The sequence below is a fragment of the Cyanistes caeruleus genome, chromosome Z (genome assembly GCF_971803275.1).
Source record: "Cyanistes caeruleus chromosome Z, bCyaCae1.hap1.1, whole genome shotgun sequence".
NCBI lineage: Eukaryota > Metazoa > Chordata > Aves > Passeriformes > Paridae > Cyanistes > Cyanistes caeruleus.
The window spans coordinates 78319378-78331807 of NC_141732.1; the positions used below are offsets into that span (position 1 = coordinate 78319378).

Below are 12430 nucleotides of genomic sequence, written 5' to 3' on the forward strand. Positions count from 1 at the left end.
AGCAGCAATTTTATTACCTGTTGGCAAGGTGGTCATCCCTCTAATCAGTGTCTATCATCACAGACCAAAGTCACTGTCTAGCCTTTGGGAGAAGAGCAGAGTCTCTGCTCTGGCTCATAAAGTTACCAAAACCCATTTGTTGATGACCAGATGGGTGGGAAGGTGTGAAGCTGTGTTCCTATCCCATTAATGTGTTCTACTACTGATCCAGAGGCATCCACCATATTGATGGCTGGGCTGAATATTTGGAGATCCTGGGTACAGTCCTAATGTAAATCTGTCAGTTCCAGGTGTCATGTAAAATAATTGTCCTGAGCATTGAGTGGCTATGGGAGGGGACAAGGGTCATGGAAACAAACCCTCACCAATTGACTCTGAAGAGTTTTAGGTGTCATGACTTGGAAATATAAGCTGGGTAGATGAAGAGGGAGGAAGCTCCTTTTAGCTGCTAAGGACATCTGTTCCTCTCCTGCAGAGTGAGGAAAAAGGGAATCAGAATCTTGCCTGAGAGACTGAATTGTATTTTACAATAGGGAGCTGCTTTTGTGATGACACAGAGGCAGGTGTTTTGGTGCATTATAAATTAATTTCACTTGGGAGCCAGCCCAGTGCTTCTACACCATCAGATATTTATCACAAAGCAGATTTCACACTTAGCTCTGGAAAGGGTGAGCTCTGCTGAACCAAACAGTGGTGGATGAGATTCTGATGTGCTAAAAAAGAGCTTCAAAGAAAAGCAGCTGATAGCCTTCAAAATTAAAAGAAAATTATCTGAGAACACAGGAGTGGAGAATCTGTATAACTTGCCAATGCAAGGCTCTAAAGTTTTTACTGACTTGTTACTGATCGAGTTCCAAAGACTGCTCATGCTTAAGCTACCTAAACATTTCCAATTCCTTCACAGAAACCAGAAATGAAAAGCGGTCTGAAATGACAGATTACCCCATGAAAACATTCCCATTCATGATATCATATTATATTAGACCAGCTGTGACATCAAAAAATGATGCATCTAAAAATATAGGAAAAGAGACTGAAACAAATCTCTGAACATCAGAGTTGCAATATTCCTGAAAAGGAACAAAGGTGTTATCCACCAGGTACTTCAGTGGCTATTTCATTAAGGAAGTTGTGTCCTGGCATATAGGATCTAAAGGATTCAAAGTGTTCAACAAGTTTATTTTTCTTTTCTTTTCTTTTTTTTTTTTAAAGGAAGTTCACAGTTTTCACAGTTTGATAACAGCCTTTACATTTGTAGCTTTTTTGCTCTTTGAACAGATAATGTTTACTAAATCTGTAATTTTCAATATATTTCACTAAGGCATAAGAAAGTGTCAAGATTCCCAAGTGTTGAACTCAAATTAGTTTCCAAAGTAAGGGCATGATCCCCACCAGGCTGACTTGAAGATGGAATTAGTAAAGAAAAAAGAAAGTGGATTTCATGTTATTTTCTTTCCATTTATTCCCCATGACGATAAAAGTATAAGATGGAAGGCTAGAACTTGCCATGGGAGTGCCATTAGATTTCCAGTTTGAACTTTTGAAAGTGTATCTTGTTTAAACTGAAATCGTTATTTTTATTTATTTTTGCTCTTCATGATTATAGCCACACAGCATTCCCTATGACCTAATCCATCAACTCTCAGATTAAAAATTTATTTCTTCATTGTCATGCAATTATTTAGATGGAAAAATCATCAGCAGTTAGGTAAGCTGAGCCAGATAACCAGAGCCATACCTTGCACTACAAGGAAAAATACTAAAACTAAACAGCTCTGCCAAGAAAGGCCTGGAGCCAAGACTGCTCATTAAAGCCCAGGAACATCTGTCTGCTTATGACTGCCTAAGATCTCAGTGCAGCTTTTTTTCCTCTCTGCCTTTGACCTTCACTGGGATTCCCAGCAGAGGTCTGCACTTGAGTCTAGCCATAACTATTTAACCAGTTCCCACAGAGGGAGGATTATTCTCTACCATGATAACCTTCACCTTCTTCTTCCTAGCACACCTTGCATTTCCCTGAGGAGTTTAAACAGGGATTGACTAATCAGAAAAATGAAAGGTAAAAGAAAAAAAAAAAAAAAAAGAAAAAGCCCTGCTGTGTGGACATACACGTCTGGAGGCAACATCCATGGTCTGATTGTTCTTTCCGCTTGGTATTTGTCATTTTTCACAAGTTAAAAATAATATATAACAGAGATAAGAATATTCTGATGAAAGCTGAAATTAGGTTTATATCACAATTTCAGTGTTATCTCTACTGTATTGGCATTTTGGTGTGCTCAGTACTGCCATTTGCCACTTCATTGCATTCTTCTGGAGATAAAATATGTAACAAAACCTACCCACACTCAGTGGGTATATCTGTGATGAAAGTATGAGAGAACCATTTATTATTCTTTGGTGATTTAGGCAATGCAATTTGTTTCAGTGTGGTGTGCAGCCACAGGTACCATAGTATTGTTGTTTTACATTTTTTTTGTTGATTTACATTTTTCTCTGTGTTGTGAGAGCACTTAGCCATTTCTGAGACGTTTGGTGTTCCTTGGTGAGAGGTCGTGCTCCTGCTTATGGTAGAAAACCAACCTGTTGTGCAATCTTGAAGCCTAGGTATGATTTTACTATCTAGAAATATATGGGCCGTAAAGGGAGGAGTTGTCTTTCTTACCTTTTGGAGAAGTTGGCTGCAGTCCTGGGGCAAGAAGAGTGCCTGGCACAGGTTGCCAGAGAAATTATGGATGCCCCATACCTGGAATTGTTCATGGACTGGGTTGAGGTTTGAGTATGTGGGCTAGTGGAAGGTGTCCCAGCTCAGTCCAGGAGATTTGGAAATAGATGGCCTTTAAAGTTGCCTTCCAACCAAACTATTCCATGATTCTGTGATTTGATGTAGAAATCTGTGCCTGAAGTGAACAGACCCATGGAGGGAGTGTCACCAGTTACTTTGGCTGGTCACAACAAAAGGCCATTTCTAGTCCTGCACCAACCTGGACTATCACTGGACATTCTTTATTGGAGACCTTGTGAGCTTTGAGTCAATGTACATCTTTTGGGACCACTTTGTGTTAAATGTGGAGTGTTTGTGCATATAGCTAATTTCCCAGTGGCCTGACTGTTTCCACATCATTTTTCTGAAGAAGCTGGTGTTCCTTCCATAATGAGAAGTTAATAACTCTTTCCACCCACTCCTCATGACCTGTAGCATCCTGATGCCTGTTTCTGAAATCATCTTTACTAAATTTCTTGTGCTCATCTAACCCTCCTGCATTTACAGAGACTAATTAATCAAAACTAATTTAACTAATTTAACAGGTCTATTCAGCTGAAGATTATTCCAGTGGCATTAGCCTGGCCTACAGGCAAGACTATGGCAAAAAGAGTTTCAGATCCTGCCTTGCCACAGACACTTGGGCACATCTTAGACTGAGCTGTCAGGCTGTGTGCACCAAGCATTGGCTCAGTTGACTCCTTCATCCCCACAGTCAGAAGTACAGCTGAACACGCTTGCAGAGCAGTCTTGGAGTCCCTCTGGCTGTCTGACCTGAGGCACTGTGCACAGCTGTACAGCTGAGCCTTTCATCTGCCTTCCAGGAGTTACTAAAGCCCCAGGTTGGGGACCCAGGGAGAGGTCACAGATTGGTGCTGCAGCTGGGCTGGGGAGACTGAGAGTAGAGCTGTTTTAAAGAGGCCCTCGTGGCAAACTCCACATCTCCTTGTGTCTGCCTGTTTCATGATGCTGGAGAAGAGACTTCCACTGCTGATGAGCAGTCTCAATGCCATAGCTTGTGCCACAGGAAAAAAAAAAAGAAGCAAGATTGTTTGCCTCTTACATTTTCCTTAGGCGGAATAATGAGGAAAAGCACATTTAACCTTATAAGATGCATAGATGAGATGGCAATTTTCATGTGCAACCTGTCAGAGTATGTGCTAGTTACAGTCTCTGAAGGCCAGCTGGAGGTGAAGCAGAGGTTGAGAGTTGCTATGTGCAGGGCTACATTTCTGCTTTCCTTTATAGTGATACTAATCAAGGTCTGTGCTGCCTTACTGTCACACTATTTCTGCCTCCTGGGGTTTTTTTTTGAAACAATGATTATATGAACAAAGATTGCCTTGCTTGCGTGTTGGACATCATGGCTCAAAGATCAGCTAGGAATACATTGGTTTTATCAGATACAGCACAGACACCACACATAGTGTGTTTACAGGAATATAAAGTTAATCATATGCAGCTATTAGGAAAGCAGTAATCATCAGCCTCTGAATGTTGAATAGCTAGCATGACAAACATGCTTTATAAATTAATGCTTAACTTACCTACAAGCCTCCCAGGCCTTCGCCCCTCAGTGTCCAGCAGTGCTACAAGCTGAATTTCTTCAGACTTGAATTTCTGACTCGACCTTTCCTCCCCACTTGTTTTGTACAGTGCTGGTTTTACTCTTGAAGGAATCAGTATCAACTTTAGCCCTGATCAGTCACAGTTTTACACTTAGAAGGGATCAGTATCTCAGTAGTGGATAAGCATATCTGTTCTAAATGTATGTGGCAGATGTAGGTAAATAGTATCAACCAATTGCCTTATTAATTAAACTTTGATGATTTTTCATTTAATAATACTTTCTACAAATTTATAATTTATTATTTTGCATAGGTCTGGAATCACAATGTTGGTTCATTGTTCTTCAGTGAGCACAGTATTTCAGTCACAGGAAGACCACACAGTTTGACCCATTGTTTTGGGTCCCTTATGGCAAGAAGGGTGTTGAGGTGCTGGAGTATGTCCAGAGAAAGACAACAGACCTGGAGAAGTGTCTGGAGCACAAGTCTGATCAGGAGGGGCTGAGGGAGCTGGGAAAGGGGCTCAGCCTGGAGAAAAGGAGGCTCAGGGGGCCCTTGTGGCTCTGCACAAGTCCCTGCCAGGAGGGGACAGGCTGGGGGTCATTCTCCTCTCAAATAACAAACAACAGGAAAAGAAGAAATGGCCTCAAGTTGCTCAAGAGGATGTTTAGATTAGATATTAGGGAAGACTTCTTCACTGAAAATTGGACCAGGCTGCCCATTGAAGTGGTGGAGTCATCGTCCCTGGAAGTATCCAAAAACATGTAAAAGTGGTAATTCAGTGATGGGCCTTGTCAGTGCTGGAGGAATGATTTGGTGATCTTAGTGGTCTTCTCCAGCTTTAATGCTTCTGTGTTTCTATGAACATCATATGTGATGAACGTTATCTCATCTGACCAGCTTAAAGACATAAAATGAATGCTTCTTTCTGGCTGGGTGTTGCATATACACTTGTGGATGAATCTTTGCACACTGAAACAAGAGACAAGAAGTGAATATTGGGTGATGCATGGAGTTGAATAGATACCCAGCAAAACACATAAATAAAGCACCTGGCTTTCTTCAATAGCAAAGACCTGACTCAACAAGACCTGTGTTTTGTATGGCACTGTGTGGATAAATGCAGAGACAGACTGGTGTATGGTCTAGGATTTGCAGGCCTATCTTCCATATCTTAGTTTTCTCATGTAACTGCACAAAAATCATCCTAATTGCAGTGAGCTTCAGTGTTTGAGTGGGTAAAGGGGATAAAAGCAGTTTCCTGGCACACAGTGAGCTCTGATACTCACCAATGTCCAGTGAATGCAGCATTAGACCCATGGCAGTGCTTGAACTGGGTGGGAGAAGAGCCAGGTAAGAACTTCACTGACTGAGGATGTATGGGCTATTACTCACCCTCCCTTTCTCCAGCTCTGCCACTGCTGGGGCTTCCTTAGTCACCTCAGCTTTCCAGCAGCTGCAAAGGTTTTCCAAAGCCCCAGTTTTAGTAGGGGTTTGTTCCCTCCCGCTGTGTCCCGTGGTGCAGGACAAGCACTGTACAGCTACAGGGTGAGTGTTTGTGCCATCCGGCCCATAAAAGTTACCATCAGAGCTTAAAAAAAACCCCATTATTTGTAAATACACTTACATTCATCAAAACAGCTGTTTAGGACCCTGAATGTTTAGGACACCAAACAAACCAAATAAACCCAAACTACTGAAACTACTTCCAAAAGCATTATCTGGCCCCTTTAGAATATACGTCCTTCTTGTTTTCCACTAAATTTTCTATCAGTCCTGTGGAGAGGAAACCAAGCCAACATAACTGTTGCCCTTTCTGCCCATGGTGCATCCTAAAGGGACACACTGCTGATGGGGAAAGTGAAGCAAAGCTTTCCTTGAAAGTGTTTTGACAAGGGGAATTTAAATACAGTGAGTTTTGTCATTGTTGTTGTTGTTTTAAGGCTACCTCTTGATTTAATGTGTTGATTCCAATGTCTGCACTGACCAAGGAGAGAAGAAGCAGGAGGGAGTGGGAAAGGAAGCAGGACTATTTATCACCCAACCTAACTTTTATTTCCTCTCCTAATGATTGTATGTTTATTGCACTGCCTGAGGCTCAGTACAAAGTCTTTTAGACCAGCGACGAATTAATCAAATTAAATTCTGTGACCCTTTTGTTTTTTGGGAGTGTTACAAGCCTCCCAGCACCCTGCCTAATTTCTGCTTCTTACTTTGCTCTCTGTCCAACAGCCAAGCAGTTCTTCCTTCACAACTTGGCGTCTCCAAGCTATTTATCTTCGCTCTCTCTGGCCAACGCCAGAACGTCTTGTTTGAAGTTTTTATTCAGACCACTGCTAGTTTATGAAGTTGTGCAGATTCCACGTTGGGTGTGCAGCTGCTTCACGTCAGACACAATTGGCCTCTGCTGGGCTCTTGGCTTTAAAAGGCGATAAAGAATCACGGCCAGATTCCCATCTCGGCCCGGCATAAATCAAGAGTCTCCCCATTGAAATTAGCGAGGTTGACTTCAGGAGTGAAGTATCTACCGAGGCAAAAGGATGGTGTGGGCCTGGAAAGTTCCTTCCATGGCTTCAGTGGCACATTGGAGCAGGACACTGGGTGTGCCAGGGTCCTTCTGTCTGTGTTCCAGGTGCTGAAAACAGCCTTGATTCAACATTTATGATATTTTCTTAGCTTAGAAGGAGTGGGTCTGTTACACTTTGATGGTGCCAGCCTTGGTATGTGTGTGAGTGTCAGTTTAAGAAGAGTTAGAGGGAAGAGTGTTTGCTTTAGCTCTGGGATGTACACAATACTGTTTCTTGGCACTGATAATGCAGGTGCAAGGCAAGAGGTTTGTTTGGATGCATGGAGGAGATAAAGCAATGGCTGCACCTTCACTACAAACCTGGTGATCAGTGTGACTCAAAGCTGGGCATAGGAAAATCTGAACTTAGGGCATCTGTCAGTGAGAAGGATCCTGATGCACTCAGAGCAACCTGCATCCTGTCCTATTCAGCTGCAAAAGTGAGAGCTGGGGTCTGACCTCCAGAGCATGATCTGAGGCTGCTCCTCCATTCCCACTGCCTTCCAGGAGTTTTATATCCATGTCTCACAGCAAGAGAAAACTTAAAAGCCTCAGCCTGCCTGATTGCAATAATGATGTTGAATAACAAAAGGAAAAAGAATATCCTGTTTTAAGGTCTCCACAAAAAGGAAGTCAGAATAATTCCCTTGTAGATCATAGGCTGAAGGGAGTGGTGGGAAAGGAAAGCTTTGACCGTCCATGGAGGAGTCTTTACACAACCTCAACGATTTGAAAAGACCCAAGGACTCATAATAAGAATTTTTAGTGATTTGTCATTGAAAACATGCACCTGGACATAGATCCCCATAGGCTTTTGCAGCTGCACTGAGTCTGGCTGAGCTTTCTCATGGCGCAGTGCAGCCTTCAAGAGGCTCCAGGACTGTGTGCAATGCAGAGTTAACTGTCAAGCAAGGGCACGACTGGATGGCTCGAAGGGATTTGCTAATGAGCTATCAAGCTGTGGGTCACTGGTTGAAATTTAATCTGTAAGAACAGTGACAGAAAATCAAATCAAAGCGCTGACGTCAGAGTGATGCTGGAGCAGCGGCGAAAGCGTTGCTGGTGCTTTATGCAGCACATAGAGGCAGCTTAAATAAACTGGCAGAAAACTGTGAGGAGGTTTTTGGGATCCCAACTGCAAAATACAGCTCAGCCAATTTGTGTTACACCTGTCAGTAACTCACTTGTCTCAGTGCAGTTGTTTGTGAATGAGAACAGACTATCTCCTCAGAGAATCTGACCCAAATTCAGCCTCACACAGAACAGAAAACACACTTGTGGAGACACCTGTGTAGAGTTTGCTCAGCAAAGAGTGTCACAGAATGTGAATCAGCAATGTACCACAAAGCTCAGTAGCTGGTGGTGCTGCTGATGGAGTTTTTATTGTGATTAGGTCCTACAGCGAGGTCAGCAGCAATAATATTCCCACCTCCATCTCACAAGGAAGCTTGGTGCTTTCACCATTGCTTTCTCAGGGTTGGGGAGGGCCATCACTGCAGGCTATTAAACCAGCTCTTGTGGTTTTCACAGCTGCCAGAGGGAAGGCTGAGGAAGGAAGGGACAGGGCACCAGATGCCCTCAGCGGTGATAGTGGTACTGGATATGTGGGTCAGCACGTTGGCTCAGGAAGACTTACTCTGCTGCTTTTTACCCCTCTGGTGTTGTCCTCTTCAGTGTTTTTTTGAGGTAATTTGGTGGTCCTTCCTGTGGCTCCAAGCAGCTGAGCTGAAGATACAGAATTTCTCCAGATGGCTCAGGCTTGCCATTGCAGCTCTGTGTCTCTGTCCTTCCCCGCCTCCACTGTAGGCAGCAAAGGGAGCAATAGTCAGCATTGTTTTTTGTGCCAGCTATGATTAGTTGGCATAAAGAGCACTTAAGCAAGTTGACACAGCCTTTGAGTTGCTTGGCTTGCTAAAAAAAATGGAAGAAAAAAAATTAAAAATCCCTGGACTTTTCCAGGGTGTCTTTGCTGGCTGAAGTCTCATCTGCACCAGTAAAACCTAGGGATGAGGTCAGATGCAGAAAGCTTGTCATCCAAATATTTATTTAATTTTTTATTAAAAAAAAAGTCCTGGAGAGCAACAAGTTAAATAACAAAGAATAGTTAAACTCCAGATTCATGCAGGTTTCCTGTTTTGCTTCTTAACAAAACCTCAAAACCACTTTGAACAAGTTTCCCACCTCAGCTGAGGGTGGAGCTGTGTACGCCCTACGAGTGAGCTCCAGAAGCATGCAGGGAGGGCAGCACACCTCCTCTGGCCGAGTTTACTGCTCTCAGGGCAGCCAAAATGTGTGCCTGTGCTTGGCTGCCCACAGGAGCTTCTGGCTCAGCCATTTACCCTGGGAAACTTCAGCTTTCCTATTTCCAGCAGGACAGACAGAACGGTAGAGATGTGTCGGGCAAAAACTGGAAGCAGTTGATAAAGGGATGCCTCCCCAAGATACCAGGCAGATATCAGCTGCTGTCAGTGCACTGCTGTAATTTCATTGATTTGATCTACTGAGACAACACCTCGGTAAATAAGAAGAGGAGGGAAATATATTGCTCTGAAATTAATGGTTTGCTCCCTGATCTCCTCTTAAATGAATTCATTGCAATCTGAAGCAATGTATGTGTTTTGCAAACCCAGCGTTCCTTGGCTCCTACACTGCATCATGACATTACTTTAGGCGGTGAGGAAGATTTTATTTGTGATATAGTAGTGTAGCCTGGGAACTCTGGATGGAGTTATGGCATTTGGGTGTGTAATTCTAAGTAACAATAAGCAGTGCTTAACATTTCCTCCCACATGAGAAACGCACCCATTAAAAGTTTAGCCAAGTCAGCTGTGCAAGTTCTTGCACAAAAAGACAAACTGCTAAAGAGCTAATGGGAGCCACTCTTATGTTAAAGAGTGGGTAGAGCATGCATTAACCCAAATTCCCCTTTTCTGCTGCTAATCAGTGAAGAGTCTCGCTGAGATCAAAGAAACCCCTAGCAGGTAAAAATGGTAATAAATCAAGCCCAGGTTTAGAACTCATGAGTCGTTTTCTCAGCTCTCTTCCCAAGATACTGCATAGCTTGAAGAAGTCAGTGAATGTGATTTGGACCATTCATGAGTCAACTTAAGTCCCTGTGAGAATGAACTATATGTGTCTTAGTCCCAGGGAATGGCTGTTTCATCTGAAGAGGAACCTTCCTCCCAGAGAAACTGTGTCACATGTAAATCTGGATAGTGTGCTTTAGAGCTAAAAGGAATAAACACATATACATATGGTTTGTGTCCAGTGACTGACAGCCTGTGACAGTCCATCACGACTCATAAGTGGGTAAGAGGCTGCTAATCTCTCCCAAGGTGTTGAAAAGCACCCACCTCATCAAGCCACAGCTTGACCAAAGCCACCACTTTCTGCTGATATTGAGGTAGCACAGAACACTCCAGAGGGAGAAATCTGGAACATGGTCTTTCCATGTTCCACATACTCTTTATGTGGTCCAAAGCAGAAAGACCGTCTATGTCACTGAAATGCTTGATGCAGGCTGGTTTGTGTCCACCCAGCTGGGAGCTGCTAGCAGCTGGAGTGGGCAGATCATCCACACTGCACAACACCTGATCCTCATCTCCTCTGGACAACATCTCCCGGTAGACCTGGTGCAAAATTCTAAGTATCTCTGGGTTTTTAGGTTTAGGTGTATGTGTTTTGTTTGTTTTTTTATTTCCTAATACAGATGCCAAAATGTTTGGTTTTTTGTTTGTTTGTTTGTTTTTACTGCATCCATGTGCTTCTTGTGTGTTCTGGGGAGTGACAGGAGGGTTGTTGGGGTTTGAGACTTCAGGCTAGCACTGCAGTATGGCACCAGGTAAAGAGACAAAACTGTGTGATGCTTGTGTGGGCTGGGACAGAACCTGCAGCACACAGGTTAGCTTTGCCATGCCCATGCCCAGCTTTCCTCTCAGACGGAACAAATGGCTCCCTAATGGCCAGCTGATAACTGCAGAGTATGAAGAACCTGGGTACCAGGATACAGGAGACATGCCAGAAATGTCAGTCTGGCAGTGTGGAAGAACCCAGGCATTCCTAAGTGTCAGCTAAATCTGGGTCACCAGGGAAGGTCTGTTCCCCAGCCTAACTCAATTAATGCCATTTATCTGATACAGCTCTCTGCAATAGAAGATTTACAAGCAAAAGGCCTCTGAGTTTATCTCTCTAGTTTCTGCATCCCACACTGCTGATTGTTGAGTTGTTGACCTCAGTGCCTCCATTCCAGCCTTACCTGTCTCCTGGAATAGTTGGGACTGTGGGAGGTGCTGGGGCCAGACCCCCTTGGTCTGGTCAGCCTAGATCTCTGTGTTTCTATTTTCAGGATAAGTGCTCAAATCGTTGATATCTTGTGCTTCCTCCCACTTATCCCACAACCCAGGTGCTTGCCCTTCAGAGGGGAATTTGTATTTTGATTCCCACATAAGCAGGTTTGCACACTGTTGAGCCTTGAATTAAGCAATTACCCAGCCACACTTGTGAGAATAATACTTCCTAGTGCTTATGCCTGGAGTGGCTGCGTGTAACCACATTAAATCATCCCATGAAGGGCCTACAGCTCTCCATTCTGTTGATGGAGAAATGTGTGAACATCACTTGGGTCCTACTTCAGAGGCATCTGTCACTGCCTTGCCTGCGTGGTTTGCATAGGCACCTGCCCTAAGAGATCTGAATCATTCTGCTGGAGCCAAGCACCTATTTTATTTTAGATGTTGCAATGAATAAATTGAATGCCTAAAGCAGACAGTCTCATAACCATAACATCTGGCCTCCAGGGTCTCCATGTTCACTGGCTGATAGAATGAGATAATTGTCCTTGCCCAACTCATAGAGCTGTGGCAAGGTTTTAATTAATTAATGCTGGTAAGGCTTTGAAACATAGTGAATGAAAGCCAACAAACCAATTGTCTTACTAGTACCTGATGGCACTTTCTACTTCACTTTTGCACTGTACCTGAGCAAAGCACAGGATGACTGCATCCCCCGATTCATCATGAATCATGAAGAGCAATACTTAAAATGTGGATGGTATTGATGTATTCACACTAGACAAACTACAAGCTACAGGGAAGAGGGATTAATTCTCACTCCAAGAATGCTGTCCAAAGTGCTGGCAGCTCTTCCCTTTTTATTAACTCTTAGTATTAAACCATCTCTAGTGGAGTCCTCTTGTACTCAGTGTGTAGGCACGATGTGCCAGAGCGTAGCTGGAGATGTGAGACTCCTACTAGGATTTGCAGAGGACCTAATTACTCCCCAGTGACGATGTTGGCTAGCACAGGTTCTCATTCTCAGCACTGTAGTCCCCCAGGTAGCTTTTGGTCTTCTGTTTCTCTGGCGTGATTGATGTTAATTATAGCCATGCAGTTGCAACGTGGGCAAGACACCCAGGAAAAGCTGATATCCCTGGAGTCTTCCTTGTGCTCAGCATCAGATTAGCACACAAAACTCCTTGGGCTAAGTCCCTTGGCAGGTCACACCATTTCATCAGATCACAAAGTAGCTCATTAG

The 12430-nt window shown here is 43.5% G+C and overlaps 1 protein-coding gene across 5 annotated transcripts in view; it reads left to right on the forward strand.

The window, feature by feature from the left end:
• The window catches only part of SETBP1 (SET binding protein 1), a 268911-nt gene that overhangs the window by 188940 nt on the left and 67541 nt on the right, over nt 1-12430 (forward strand). The window lies entirely within an intron of this gene.